Source organism: Tasmannia lanceolata, unplaced genomic scaffold (assembly GCF_043159265.1).
Source record: "Tasmannia lanceolata isolate RefF3 unplaced genomic scaffold, GAP_Taslan_0.1 ptg000035l, whole genome shotgun sequence".
Taxonomy (NCBI): Eukaryota; Viridiplantae; Streptophyta; class Magnoliopsida; order Canellales; family Winteraceae; genus Tasmannia; species Tasmannia lanceolata.
Window position 1 is genome coordinate 2,203,488 of NW_027518712.1, and position 13,786 is coordinate 2,217,273.

The 13,786-nt window shown below is 46.8% G+C and overlaps 1 long non-coding RNA gene and 1 pseudogene across 2 annotated transcripts in view; both read right to left on the bottom strand.

Moving 5' to 3' along the window:
* Positions 1-246: 246 nt before the first annotated feature.
* Positions 247-1,470, bottom strand: LOC143859672 (uncharacterized). Its single transcript, XR_013239318.1, has 3 exons — positions 1,357-1,470; positions 1,183-1,269; positions 247-678 (listed from the first exon to the last, which is right to left on the bottom strand). It is a non-coding gene; the product is annotated as an uncharacterized LOC143859672 (long non-coding RNA).
* A 2,860-nt stretch (positions 1,471-4,330) lies between these two features.
* The window catches only part of LOC143859671 (protein DETOXIFICATION 23-like), a 59,244-nt pseudogene continuing 49,788 nt past the window's right edge, over positions 4,331-13,786 (bottom strand). The window contains exons 3-5 of the transcript XR_013239317.1: positions 4,652-4,738; positions 4,500-4,556; positions 4,331-4,419 (exon numbers count right to left, since the gene is read on the bottom strand). The product of XR_013239317.1 is annotated as a protein DETOXIFICATION 23-like (transcript). The remainder of the gene's footprint in view (positions 4,420-4,499; positions 4,557-4,651; positions 4,739-13,786) is intronic.

Sequence of the window (13,786 nt, forward strand, 5' to 3'; positions counted from 1 at the left end):
TTGCCTTGCCTTCCCACTCAAGCAACGGTGGTGGGAAGTAAGGCAACTTTCCACATCATGCATGAACTTAATTAAAGAGGAAAGTGTGTTGAGAGAGAAAGAATAGAATGACTCACTTATCAAGATTCAAAATCATTCCAAATCTTAAGTTCCATAGGGTAAATGATTACATGGTAATTAGTTCAACATGTTTTGGTTTACCCTTGAATTAATTCTAGTTCTTGGTGATTAGGGGTTGGAAAACCGAACTCTGTTGAGAAAATAAAGGCGAAAGTGACCAAGTATGTGGTCAGTTTTACCTTTTTCTTCCCGTGGTGGGGATTCGAGCTCTCTTCCTTTCTTAATTTACAAAACGAGATTTCAGTTTTGTCCACAGCCCTGTTTTTTAAGTATTCTCTTAACTAAAATTGTATTTCATTGACCAAATTTCTCATAGAATTCTTCTCCCTATCTTGCCTTTTTTCCAATTGCATTACATTTTTTGCTCACCAATCTTCATAATTTGCTTACAGAAATCTTTCTTCTTCATGACTTTTTCGAATGTATTCAACCTAACTTGCTGCCATTCAAAATAAAATAAAAATGCAACCTCACTTGCTAAGAATGCGACCTGTTTCCATCCGACTCAATGGTATCAGGCAAGAACCATCTATCGAGACGTGCCTTTGCTTTCTCTACCTGCATAAAGAAGCAAGATTGAAATGAAAGACTCTACTTCAGACACGAAATGAAGTGCAGTTAAATAAACAAGACTCCCTCTTTCTATTTCACTGTTCATTGAAAAAAACCTTTGATTTAATTAACACATAATTCAGTGCAAATTATTGTCTCAGATATTTTAGTATCCCTGTCCTAGACAGCCATCTAATGGTTATTTAAATATCCCATGCTGTAATTTGGTCTGGGAATTTTATAACGAATGGTTTTACTTCACTAGAAATAGCATACTATATTCAACTGCACTGGAATTTTGGTGGAAGTGATTAATAGAAAATATCACAGTCAAAAGCTCAAAAACTCTGACTTGCAAAGCCGATAAGCTCATGACTAAATAAAGAACTCAAGGGCATTCTTCAATTGAAATCAGTAAATTGCAGATGTCAAATGGGGAGAACACAATTCTGAAACTGATGTGAGACCCAACTAAGATTCACTTTTAGATAATAGGCTTTTCTCTCTTACCTGAAGATCCCAATCTGTTCTCATAGTTATACAAATAAGCACAACTGTTTGTGCTGCAATTCCACATATCATGCCAATCCAAATACCCTGAAAAGAAACAAAAAACTGGAATGAGAGAGAGAGGGTAAATGAAATGTGAGAGAGAGAGAGAGTAAATGAAATGTAGTCTCTTACTCTAACTTGTAGAGAGGTAAGATATCCAAGCAACAGTCCTAGAGGAATCCCTATCACATAGTAGCAACCAATGTTTACGCATGCTACAATACTTTGCCAACCAGCCCCCAAAGCTACCCCTGCTCGTTACACGACAAAGACAAGTTTTATTATTGAAAGTGATTTTGACAATGCATCAGTTTATAAACCCAGAACCTTCTTTCCTTTGGACCTCTTAACTTGGTTACTATACTCGGGAGTTAGGAATTGTAAAAACCATTGAAAAAGAAGCTGGAAATAAAGAAGTGGGTGTATGTATTAAAATGAGTGTCAATTAAGCTTCCTTTGTACTAGGATGTTGCCGAGTGAGATGCACGAGACTGAACAATGTATTTTAGCCTACAAGTATACCAATTGAAAAACTGATTTTGAAACAAACAACTATATATATATATATATATATATATATATATATATATATATATATATATATATAGAGGAAATGGTTTGTGTGCAGCTGCACAGATAGCTTATATGTGCATGGCTACCAGAAACCATGGGGGCCCACATTTTTGGAGGGATCTAAAGCATTCATTTGGAAGGCCCTTCCATGGATAGGGTGTGTACCAAATATCAGCCCTATAGGATCATCCTAACCCTGCCATTTGTGGAGGGAAAAAATAGGCAAAAACAGGTCTGTCCATTTTCCCCTTCAACTTTGATTGGGTTAGGATGATCCTATAGGGCTGATTTTTGGTACACACCCTATCCATGGAAGGGCCTTCCAAATGAATGCTTTGGATCCCTCCAAAAATGTGGGCCTCCCATGGTTTGTGGCAGCCATGCACAGATAAGCTATCTGTGCAGCTGCACACAAACCATTTCCTCATATATATATATATATATATATATATATATATATATATATATATATATGAATACACCATTTTTTTGGTGCGCTTAAGTGGTTATAACGCCTCTCATTCGTTTAAATGTTTGGGTCCCGCTTAAGCGAACCAATGGAAGGCGTTATAACCACTTAAGTGCACCCAAAAAATGGTGCGCTTAAGCGCACCAACACTCTTCTCATATATATATATATATATATATATATATATATATATATATGGGGGTGAGGTTTCTGAGCTATAGCTCAGGCTGAGCAAGCCACTACAAATACACCATCTCATGTTGTTTCACTCATCCTACCCATTCATTCTATAGCACCTCACACAGATAGGGTCTTCCTAACAAGCCACCCCCATATCATAATCCTAACCATTCAATCTATAGGAGCCTAATTTATAGCCATCCATTTTAAACCTCCACAAATCATAACACTAACCATAACCCATAATCATAACCATAACCATAATCCTACCTATAACCTACAGAATGAATGGTTGGATGAGTCAAACAACTATGGGAGATGGTGTATTGAGAGGGCTGCTCAGGCTGCGCGATACCACAGAAACCTTTTCCTGTGTGTCGTGTGTGTGTGTGTGTGTGTGTATGAGAAATATCTGAGCAGAGCTCACAAACCATAGGGGAGGGAGGGCAAATTATTTGGATGATCCAAAGCATTCATTTGATAGGCCCTCATATTGATAGGGTGTGCCAAAAAAATCAGCTCCATAGGATCATCCCAACCCTTCAAACTATGGAGGCAAAATATGCACAAATTTGTAAACGTTTATACACGTCCATTTTTAACTCCACAAATCGTAGGGTTAGGATGATCCTATGGTACTGATTTTTTGGGCACACCCTATCTATATAAGGTCCTATCAAATGAATTCTTTGGATCATCCAAATAATGCCACTCCCCCCCCCCCCCCCATGGTTTTTGAGCTCTCCTCAGATAAGCTTATCTGAGCAGCTGCTCACAAACCATTGCCTCTCTCTTTCTCTCTCTCTCTCTCTCTCTCTCTATATATATATATATATATATATATATATATATATATATATATATATAGAGAGAGAGAGAGAGAGAGAGAGAGAAAGAGGAAACTGTTGGGCAAGCTAGCTCACCAAACTTATGGTGAGCTAGCTTGCCCAATCACATGGGGGCCCACTTTGTTAGGATGATCCAAACCATTCATTTGAAAGTCCCTTACATAGTGTACCAAAAATCAAGTCTGTTCATTTTTGTCCTCCACAAATGGAGGGGTTAGGATGATCCTATGGAGCTGATTTTTGGTACACACCCTATCTATGATAAGGCCTTGCAAATGAATGGTTTGGATCACTCCCCAAAATGTGGGACCCATGTGATTGGGCAAGCTAGCTCACCATAAGTTTGGTGAGCTTAAGCTCACCAACAGTTTCCTCATATATATATATATATATTGAAGGTAGACCGGGCATTTTAGTCTATGAGAGAGAGAGAGAGAGAGATCCCTCAGATGAAAATGTTTATGAATGAAGTGCAATACTTAATTAGAAGACTAGATGATGATGTGTCAGAGAGAGGGAGAGAGAGAGAGGTAACCAATAAAAAGGCCCTAGAAAATCAAAGAAAAGATCGAAAAACTATAGGGAGCAGCCATTTAAAAAAAAACAAATGAAGTATCTGGTGCACCCTGTTTCATCTTCTTTTGTAGTTCATTCATATAGCAAAGAAAATGTATAGCTTGCCTGAAAGTACTGGTTGAATGCTGCTGAGCAAGACTGAGAATGCTACATAAACCCTGAGGCTTGCCACTTCTTTAGCCACCTCTTCACTGCTGCTGAAAGCATAAGAAATGGCCTTCCCAAAAACCAGAAACAAAACGAAAAACACCACACCAATAGCTAATGAAGTGCTCAACACCACTTTAACTGCAAATTTCGCAGCTTTTGCATCTCCTCTCCCCAATTCGTTTGCCACCCGCACACTATGAAAAATGAGAGGAGCAAATAAACGACGCAAAAAGATCATAAAAAATAAACACATATTATACGAGGAACACAATGGCATATGCACCAAACTTTTGGTGTATACGCCATTCCCCACAATTTGACCCTCGCAAGCAGGGAGTTATTTTTTGAACTGGTGAAGTGCTCTAATACTTGTGGCCAACATCTGAAAAGAATATGCACCTAATTGAGGCAGTAGGGATCAGTTTGATATAGGCACCCAAAAGAGAGAGCTATTCTACAGGTAGTAAATAAAAGCATACCAAGTTGCTGACAGGAAGCCGAAATGGATCATGAGTTCCCAAGTAGTGATGCTGAGGCTGCCAATATATGCTTAGTTAGTAGTGTTATTAGTTTTTTTACCCATGAAATTGAAGAAAAATATGGTTGAAAAGGGTAAGTCATTCCCTCTTACCAGATAGAGAAAGCAGATAAGGATACCTCTGCATTTTTCATGTACCCCACTACTAAAATCAACACCGAATTGTACCATAGCTCTACGCTGTTACAAACACCCAAAACCATCTTAAACATAAAAATTCTACCAGTCCAAATATATCAACGTATAAACTTGAGTTAGAAACCTCCAATTGTGTTCTTGTCACAGCCTAATATGCATCCATTAGCTAGCTGACTACCCTAACTTAGCAAGATCTTATTTATTGTTTAGATTATAATTGAATGAATCTTTCATACTGTAGCTTAGGAAGCTTTTATTTTTGTCGTAAATATGCTAGAATGACAGGCACCCTTGCAAAAAATGGCGCAAAGGGCGCCCCCATTGGTCAAAATCCATTAATAACAGTTGTGATTGTGATTTTTTGTGCCAACATTAGTGGATTTTGACCAATGGGGTGCCCTTTCACCCAATTTTCGCAAGTGCGCCTGTCATTTTAGCATTCCTCAATATAAAATGACAGGCGCACTTGCAAAATGTGTAGCCTATTGGGGTTATGGCCTATGGCCATATTTATTCTTTACATTTACTACTTGACCGTACGCTATCTTGGAACTTCCTACATGCATGGAGATTGTCGTGCCCCTTGTCCATTCAATGATGCTACATTTGGACTCACTACGTTGAGACATGGTTCATTGACTACTACATTGGAAGCTTGCTACTTTGAATTTGCTTATTAGAAATTTACTCTCTAAAGTGTTTAAATTATAGTTGCCGGAAACTCCTTGGTGGGTGGGAAACCCGTTTCCCCTAAAACGTGTTTCTCGCGGGTGGGAAACTCGTTTCCCCTAAAACGAGAAAAACACGTTTCGGAAACGTCTCCAAAATATGATACAAAATTGGAGAAATGTTTCTGAAACACATAGGAAACATATCGAAAACTTATGTAAATAATGTGTAAACACGTGATAAATGCATGCAACACTCATAGAAAACAAATATGAAACATGTAGGAAACATGTATGGAACTTACAAAATTCATTTTGGAAAAAACACATAATTTCCTAAGACATTTCTCGGACGATTTTCTATTGTTTCTCGTTTCTCATTTCCCCTATATTTTTTTTCATGCGTTTCCCGTTTCCATTTCACGTTTTGTTTCCCGAATTCTTTTCCCACCCTGGTAACCATGGTTTAAATACTTAGGACTTAGTGTTTTGTTTTGGAATTGTATAAGTTATTTACTTTTATTATGTTTTGAAGGATTCAAAACTCACAAGCGCCCTCGTAGAAATGGTGGAGAAGGGTGCCACCATTGGATCCATGCCATAGTTATTGTTAGGCCTAAAATCAGTAACAGATACGGCAGTGACGTAAGAGCTGAGCTGGAGGACCTGAAGAGCTGAAGTGAAGGAATTGAGTCCTGCACAAGAGCACACGAGGTCAGGAGACCAACCTAGAGTCGTTGCTCCGGAAGGGCCCTTCGACACTCAAGTCAGTATGAGCACGAGTGCAGAGCCAAAAATTTAAGAGTGGTGGTTCAGAAGGTATTACCCCTTGCTTTGAGCCTTGAGAGGCCTTTTATAGAGGGAGGCCTAGGGTGGTTGAATTACCTACCCCAGGACAGGTGTGGGCCCTTCTGTGGGTTTAGGTTTACCTACTCTCACGTAATTACTAGATTACCCCTGGGCCAGTGCTGAATTCGCGGTGGGCCCCTTAAGGGCCACGTGTCGATAGCTAATTGGTCGTTGCTTTTCATACCCCATCAGTTGCCCCCCAGTTCTCCAAGTCATTGAGGTGATTTGGGGAAGTAGGAGGCTGTGCCCAGAGCGACTAGAAAAATGAAGCGAAAGGATCTGTCCGGCGAAGCCATCTGGGCGGCCTGGGACGGGCAGAAACTTGGAGTGAAATTTGTCCAGATAAACCATCTAGGCGGCCTGGGAAGGGCAGAAACTTGGAGTGAAATCTGTCCGGCCAAGTCATCTGGGCGGCCTGGGACGGGCAGAAACTCGGAGTGAAATCTGTCCGGCCAAGTCATCTGGGCGGCCTGGGACAGGCAGAAACTCGGAGTGAAATCTGTCCGGCCAAGTCATCTTGGCGGCCTGGGACGGGCAGAAACTTAGAGTGAAATATGTCCGGATAAACCATCTGGGCGACCTGAGACGAGTAGAAACTTGGAGTGAAATCTATCCGGCCAAGTCATCTGGGCGGCCTGGGACGGGCAGAAACTTGGAGTGAAATCTGTCCAGATAAACCATTTGGGGGGCCTGGGACGGGCAGAAACTTGGAGTGAAATCTGTCCGGCCAAGCCATCTGGGCGGCCTGGGACTGGCATAAACTTGGAGTGAAATCTGCCCGGCCAAGTCATTTGGGCGGCCTGGAACGGGCATAAACTTGGAGTGAAATCTCTCCGGCTTGGGCCGGACAAATTTTTGTCTTTTAGCAGACGCGTCATATTCTGTCCGGCTTGGGCAGGGCAGATTTTTGTCATTTAGCGAATGCGTCATATTCTGTCCGGCTTGGGCCGGGCAGATTTTTGTCTTGTAGCAGACGCGTCATATTCTGTCCGGCTTTGGACGGACACATTTTTCTCGTTTAGCGAATGCGTCATATTCTGTCCGGCTTGGGCCGGGCAGATTTTTGTCTTGTAGGGGACGCGTCATATTCTGTCCGGCTTTGGACAGACATATTTTTGTCGTTTAGTGAATGTGTCATATTCTGTCAGGCTTGGGCCAGACAGATTTTTGTCTTGTAACGGATGCGTCATATTCTGTCCGGCTTTGGACGGACACATTTTTTAGACGAGCACAGTTACTTACAAGGTATCCAGTACTCAAGCTCTTCGTTGGTCAACACTTAACCCCTTGGAGATTTTTCCCGCACTCTATACGCGCGCATTTACTCATGCTCTCGCCTCGAAGTGTGTGCCCTTCATTAATGAGGAACACATGGCGCTTCCTGGACCGCGAATGCGAACCGCCTCAAGCTTCAAGCTTATAAAAGGAGGTTTTCACCTTTCACACTTTCATTTTCACTTTTTACTTTCGCCTCTTTGTTTTCTTTTCTCTTCTGCTCTGCCTGTTCGGCTCGGGTAGCTTGTGGTTGTGGCCGTCTGAGAGTTAGGAGCGTTTCTCTTCAGACCGGTAATCTACTTTCAGCGCGTCTTTATTTCATTCTTTTCCTGTGTCCCTTATGTCCGGTAGTACCTCTAGTTTGGAGTCCGGTTTTGAGTCCAGTTCTAGGTCCTCTTCAGGGGAGTCCGCTCTTCTAGTAGTTCAGGGTCTAGCTCGTCAGAGAGGACTCAAACTAATCCGACCAGGATTCCCGGCCAGTATATGGCGAGTCCTGATGTTAGCATAGAAGTCGTAGATAGTGGGGACGAGATGATTTTGGATCTGAATACCACACCGCCCCCAACTGATAGTTATTTCCGGGCAGAGGTGAGTGCGGGTAGTGACGCCGCCGAGGCGTCCACCACATTTCTTCCGGGCCGGGCCGTCGAGGTCACTGCTAGGGCTCGGATGGACGTCGATCCCAAATATAATATTCAGGCGCTTTACGAGGAGAACATCCTTGATGAGTCTAGACTAGGGGACATCATAGATAGGTATTGTGTTCCCCAAAAGTTCAGGCTGAGGGCTGCGACATAGGGAGACAGGGCTTGCAACGACAGTACTGACGTCTGTATATATGATGAGTCGTTAAGAGCCGGGCTCAGGTTCCCTTTGCATCCATTCTTTACCGCAGTCCTTTGATATTACGGCCTGGCTCCAGCTCAGGTCGCGCCGAACTCATGGAGTACGCTGATCGAGTTCATATACCTCGTCCAGGGTCGGCTTCGAAGGAGCATGTCCGTACCACTGTTTCGGATGTGTGCGCATGTAAAGAGGCATAAGGATGGAGGTTGGATTTACATCAGGCAACGCCCAGAGGTGAAAATGATTACTGGCATTCCATCCTCCATACACCTATGGAAGAACAGGTTCTTTTATGTCGAGGACGGTGAGCCCACTGAGCCCTGGCCGGTTCCTTTGAAGTGGGACACCCCAGACACACTTGCGCTGAGCCGCAAGCCGCAAGCCGCTCTTGGAGGGCAAGGATGTGAGAACGTGCGCCCTAGTCTGTGACGAGTTACACCGGGAGGGCCTCTTTCACTGTGCGAACTTCTCCAGGTAAGAGGTTCTGGTCGGGCTTGGCATTAGTACTGCGACCTCGGCATGTATGTGGTTAGTCTTGCTCTTGAGCTCCTCTTTTCTCTTCTTTGTCCCAAACCGGTTTCTGTTTGTCCTGTTGAATTTCAGAAATGCAGACGCAATCCCAGCTGGAGAAGGTGAGGCAAGGGGCCTTTGGTAGGGGCCAGGGCCAGCAAGGCCAGAAAAGGAAAGCCCCTGAGATTTCAAGTCCATCACCAACTAAGGACACACCGCCCCCCAAGGGGAAGCCCACAGTGAAGCTGGTCGGCTCCTTCTGCCGGGGAGCGGGGACTCCCAAGCCAGGGGAAGCGGCTGCCGGAGCCCGTCCCACCCCCGCGAGGTCCGGGGACAACGTTTTCCGGCCTAACTGGGCCATTCAGAAGAGTGACACCGGCCTGAGTGATAGCCGGGTGGCTAGGGAGATCATCACCAAAGGCCAGCTGAACCAGGATCAGCTCCAAGTTCTAAACGAGCCTCCAGATGCGGCCGACGAGGCCATCTTCTCCTCGCTTTATCAGATCGGCGTGTATTATCATGACTTCCGCGAGAAGAGTCGGAAGTTCTCTGTCGCGATCACCAAGTCTGAGGAGGAGAACGACAAGCTGATACAGGAGGCAGCCGAGCTCCATAACTCCATTAAGGAGAGGGACGAGGAGATAAGGAGGCTTAAGTCCGAAAATACCACCCAGAAGCAGAAGGCCATTGAGGCCCTTGAATCGCAGAGAGGGAGAGCTTGGGAGAGGCAGATAGCGGCCATGGCAGAGGCCGTGCAGAAGGAGGACGAGCTAATTAGCTTGTCCACGGAATCATACAAGCTAGGGTTCATGGATTGCCTCGAGCAGGTCAAGGGATCCAACCCGAACGTTGATCTGGCGGGCCTTATTCTTCCTGACCCACCAGTGGCCGGCGATGACGAGCAGGACGCCACCGCAGCAGCTGAGGCCCTGGCGGTAGACCCTCCGCGGAACGGTGGTCATGGGGTGTCTTGAATCCTCCCCCCTGTTTCCTTTTTGGAACCGCTTACAGATTCTTTGTAATGGCCCTTGGAGGCCCCACTTTTTGTAATGGCCCTTAGAGGCCCTACTTTTTGTAATGGCCCTTAGAGGCCCTACTTTTTATGAATAGAAATTACCTTTTGCTGTCCACTGTCTCCGCTCAAGTCTGCCTCTGGCTAATATTAATTAACTCAACACTGGGCCAATAATACTTGTAAAACAGTTTGTTTCAGAACAGAACGGCACTCCGGGCAGGCATTCAAGTTTTCATTGACTCGGGTCTTTTAGAGACGAACCGGTCCTATTCTTGACCAAGAGTGCGTTCCTGGTCTTTGTGGAGACGAGCCGAGGTGAACCAAGCAGCGAGTACCCAAGTTTTAGCGAACTGGGTTTCCGAGTAGGGTTGGTTTTTCTGTCTGGGCCTGTTCCTGACCATGAGTGCGCTCCCGGTCTTTGTGGAGACAAGCCGAGGCGAACCAAGCAGCCAGTACCCAAGTTTTAGTGAACTGGGTTTCCGAGTAGGGTTGGTTTTTCTGTCAGGGCCCGTTCCTGACCAGGAGTGCACTCCCGGTCTTTGTGGAGACTAGCCAAGGCGAACCAAGCAGCGAGTACCCAAGTTTTAGTGAACTGGGTTTCCGAGTAGGGTTGGTTTTTCTGTCCGGGCCAGTTCCTGACCAAGAGTGCGCTCCCAGTCTTTGTGGAGACGAGTCGAGGGGAACCAAGCAGCGAGTACCCAAGTTTTAGCGAACTGGGTTTCCGAGTAAGGTTGGTTTTTCTGTCCGGGCCCGTTCCTGACCAGGAGTGCGCTCCCGGTCTTTGTAGAGACGAGCCGAGGCGAACCAAGCAGGGAGTACCCAAGTTTTAGTGAACTGGGTTTCCGAGTAAGGTTGGTTTTTCTGTCCGGGCCCGTTCCTGACCAGGAGTGCGCTCCCGGTCTTTGTGGAGCCGAGCCGAGGCAAACCAAGCAGCGAGTACCCAAGTTTTAGTGAACTGGGTTTCCGAGTAGGGTTGGTTTTTCTTTCCGGGCCCGTTCTTGACCAGGAGTGCGCTCCCGGTCTTTGTGGATACAAGCCGAGGAGAACCAAGCAGCGAGTACCCAAGTTTTAGTGAACTGAGTTTCCGAGTAGGGTTGGGTTTTCTTTCCGGGCCCGTTCTTGACTAGGAGTACGCTCCCGGTCTTTGTGGAGATGAGCCGAGGCGAACCAAGCAGCGAGTACCCAAGTTTTAGCGAACTGGGTTTCCGAGTAAGGTTGGATTTTCTGTCCTGGCCCGTTGCTGACCAGGAGTGCTCTCCCTGTCTTTGTGGAGACGAGCCGAGGCGAACCAACCAGGGAGTACCCAAGTTTTAGTGAACTGGGTTTCCGAGTAAGGTTGGCTTTTCTGTCCGGGCCCGTTCCTCACCAGGAGTGCGCTCCCGGTCTTTGTGGAGACGAGCCGAGGCGAACCAAGCAGCGAGTACCCAAGTTTTAGTGAACTGGGTTTCCGAGTAGGGTTGGGTTTTCTTTCCGGGCCCGTTCTTGACCAGGAGTGCGCTCCCGGTCTTTCTGGATACGAGCCGAGGCGAACCAAGCAGAGAGTACCCAAGTTTTAGTGAACTGCGTTTCCGAGTAAGGTTGGTTTTTCTGTCCGGGCCCGTTCCTGACCAGGAGTGCGCTCCCGGTCTTTGTGGAGACGAGCCGAGGCGAACCAAGCAGCGAGTACCCAAGTTTTAGTGAACTGGGTTTCCGAGTAGCATTGGTTTTTCTTTCCGGGCCCGTTCTTGACCAGGAGTGCGCTCCCGATCTTTGTGGAGACGAGCCGAGGTGAACCAAGCAGCGAGTACCCAAGTTTTACTGACCTGGGTTTCCGAGTAGGGTTGGTTTTTCTGGCCGGGCCTGTTCCTGACCAGGAGTGCGGTCCCTGTCTTTGTGGAGACGAGCCGAGGCGAACCAAGTATGGAGTACCCAAGTTTTAGCGAACTGGGTTTCCAAGTAAGGTTGGTTTTTCTGTCCGGGCCCGTTCCTGACCAGGAGTGTGCTCCCTGTCTTTGTGGAGACGAGCCGAGGCGAACCAACCAGGGAGTACCCAAGTTTTAGTGAACTGGGTTTCCGAGTAAGGTTGGTTTTTCTGTCTGGGCCCGTTTCTCACCAGCAGTGCGCTCCCGGTCTTTGTGGAGATGAGCCGAGGCGAACCAAGCAGCGAGTACCCAAGTTTTAGTGAACTGGGTTTCCGAGTAGGGTTGGGTTTTCTTTCCGGGCCCGTTCTTGACCAGGAGTGCGCTCCCGGTCTTTGTGGATACGAGCCGAGGCGAACCAAGCAGAGAGTACCCAAGTTTTAGTGAACTGCGTTTCCGAGTAAGGTTGGTTTTTCTGTCCGGGCCCGTTCCTGACCAGGACTGCGCTCCCGGTCTTTGTGGAGACGAGCCGAGGCGAACCAAGAAGCGACTACCCAAGTTTTAGTGAACTGGGTTTCCGAGTAGGGTTGGTTTTTCTTTCCGGGCCCGTTCTTGACCAGGAGTGCGCTCCCGATCTTTGTGGAGACGAGCCGAGGTGAACCAAGCAGCGAGTACCCAAGTTTTACTGACCTGGGTTTCCGAGTAGGGTTGGTTTTTCTGTCCGGGCCCGTTCCTGATTAGGAGTCCGCTCCCGGTCTTTGTGGAGACGAGCCTAGGCGAACCAAGCAGCAAGTACCCAAGTTTTAGTGAACTGGGTTTCCGAGTAGGGTTGGTTTTTCTGGCCGGGCCTGTTCCTGACCAGGAGTGCGGTCCCTGTCTTTGTGGAGACGAGCCGAGGCGAACCAAGTATGGAGTACCCAAGTTTTAGCGAACTGGGTTTCCAAGTAAGGTTGGTTTTTCTGTCCGGGCCCGTTCCTGACCAGGAGTGTGCTGCCGGTCTTTGTGGAGACGAGCCGAGGCGAACCAAACAGGGAGTACCCGAGGTTTAGTGAACTTGGTTTCCGAGTAAGGTTGGTTTTTCTGTCCGGGCCCGTTCCTGACCAGGAGTGCGCTCCGATCATTGTGGAGACGAGCCGAGGCGAACCAAGCAGCGAGTACCCAAGTTTTAGTGAACTGGGTTTCCGAGTAGGGTTGGTTTTTCTTTCCGGGCCCGTTCTTGGCCAGAAGTGCGCTCCCGGTCTTTGTGGAGACGAGCCGAGGCGAACCAAGCAGCGAATACCCAAGTTTTAGTGACCTGGGATTCCGAGTAGGGTTGGTTGTTCTGTCCGGGCCCGTTCCTGACCAGGAGTGCGCTCCCGGTCTTTGTGGAGACGAGCCGAAGCGAACCAAGCAGCAACTACCCAAGTTTTAGTGAAATGGGTTTCCGAGTAGGGTTGGTTTTTCTGGCCAGGCCCGTTCCTGACCAGGAGTGCGCTCCCGGTCTTTGTGGAGACGAGCCTAGGCGAACCAAGCAACTAGTACCCAAGTTTTAGTGAACTGGGTTTTCGAGGCGGAGTGCTCGGAGATTTACAAAGAAACATATCCTTCATCATTCACATTCAGAATTTTACAACGGTATTTGCTCTCACGCCAAGCGGCCTGCTATTGATAGTATTCTCGGAGGTTCCTTGAATTCCAGGCGTGGGGTAGTTGGTGCTCCCCAAGTGTCTCCAGTTTGTAACTGCCCGGGCGTATTGTCTCTTACACTTGGTACGGCCCCTCCCAGGTCGAGGAGAGTTTGCCTACCTATTTCGGTTGGGAGATAGCAGCCTTTCTCAGGACTAGGTCTCCTGCTTGGAATTCTCTTGGTCGTATCTTCAGGTCGTGATAGTGGGATACATTCTGTTTGTAGGTCGCGACTCTGATTCGGGATTCTTCTCGGGCTTCCTCTAGCAAGTAGAGGTTTGCGCGGAGCCCATCTCCATTGGTCTGCTCATTGAAGTTGGTGACTTTGGGAGACGGGACGCCAACATCGACGGGTATTACGGCCTCAGTTCCAAAAGACAAGTTGAATAGCGATTCCCCAGTAGCGGTGCACAGGGTGGTACGA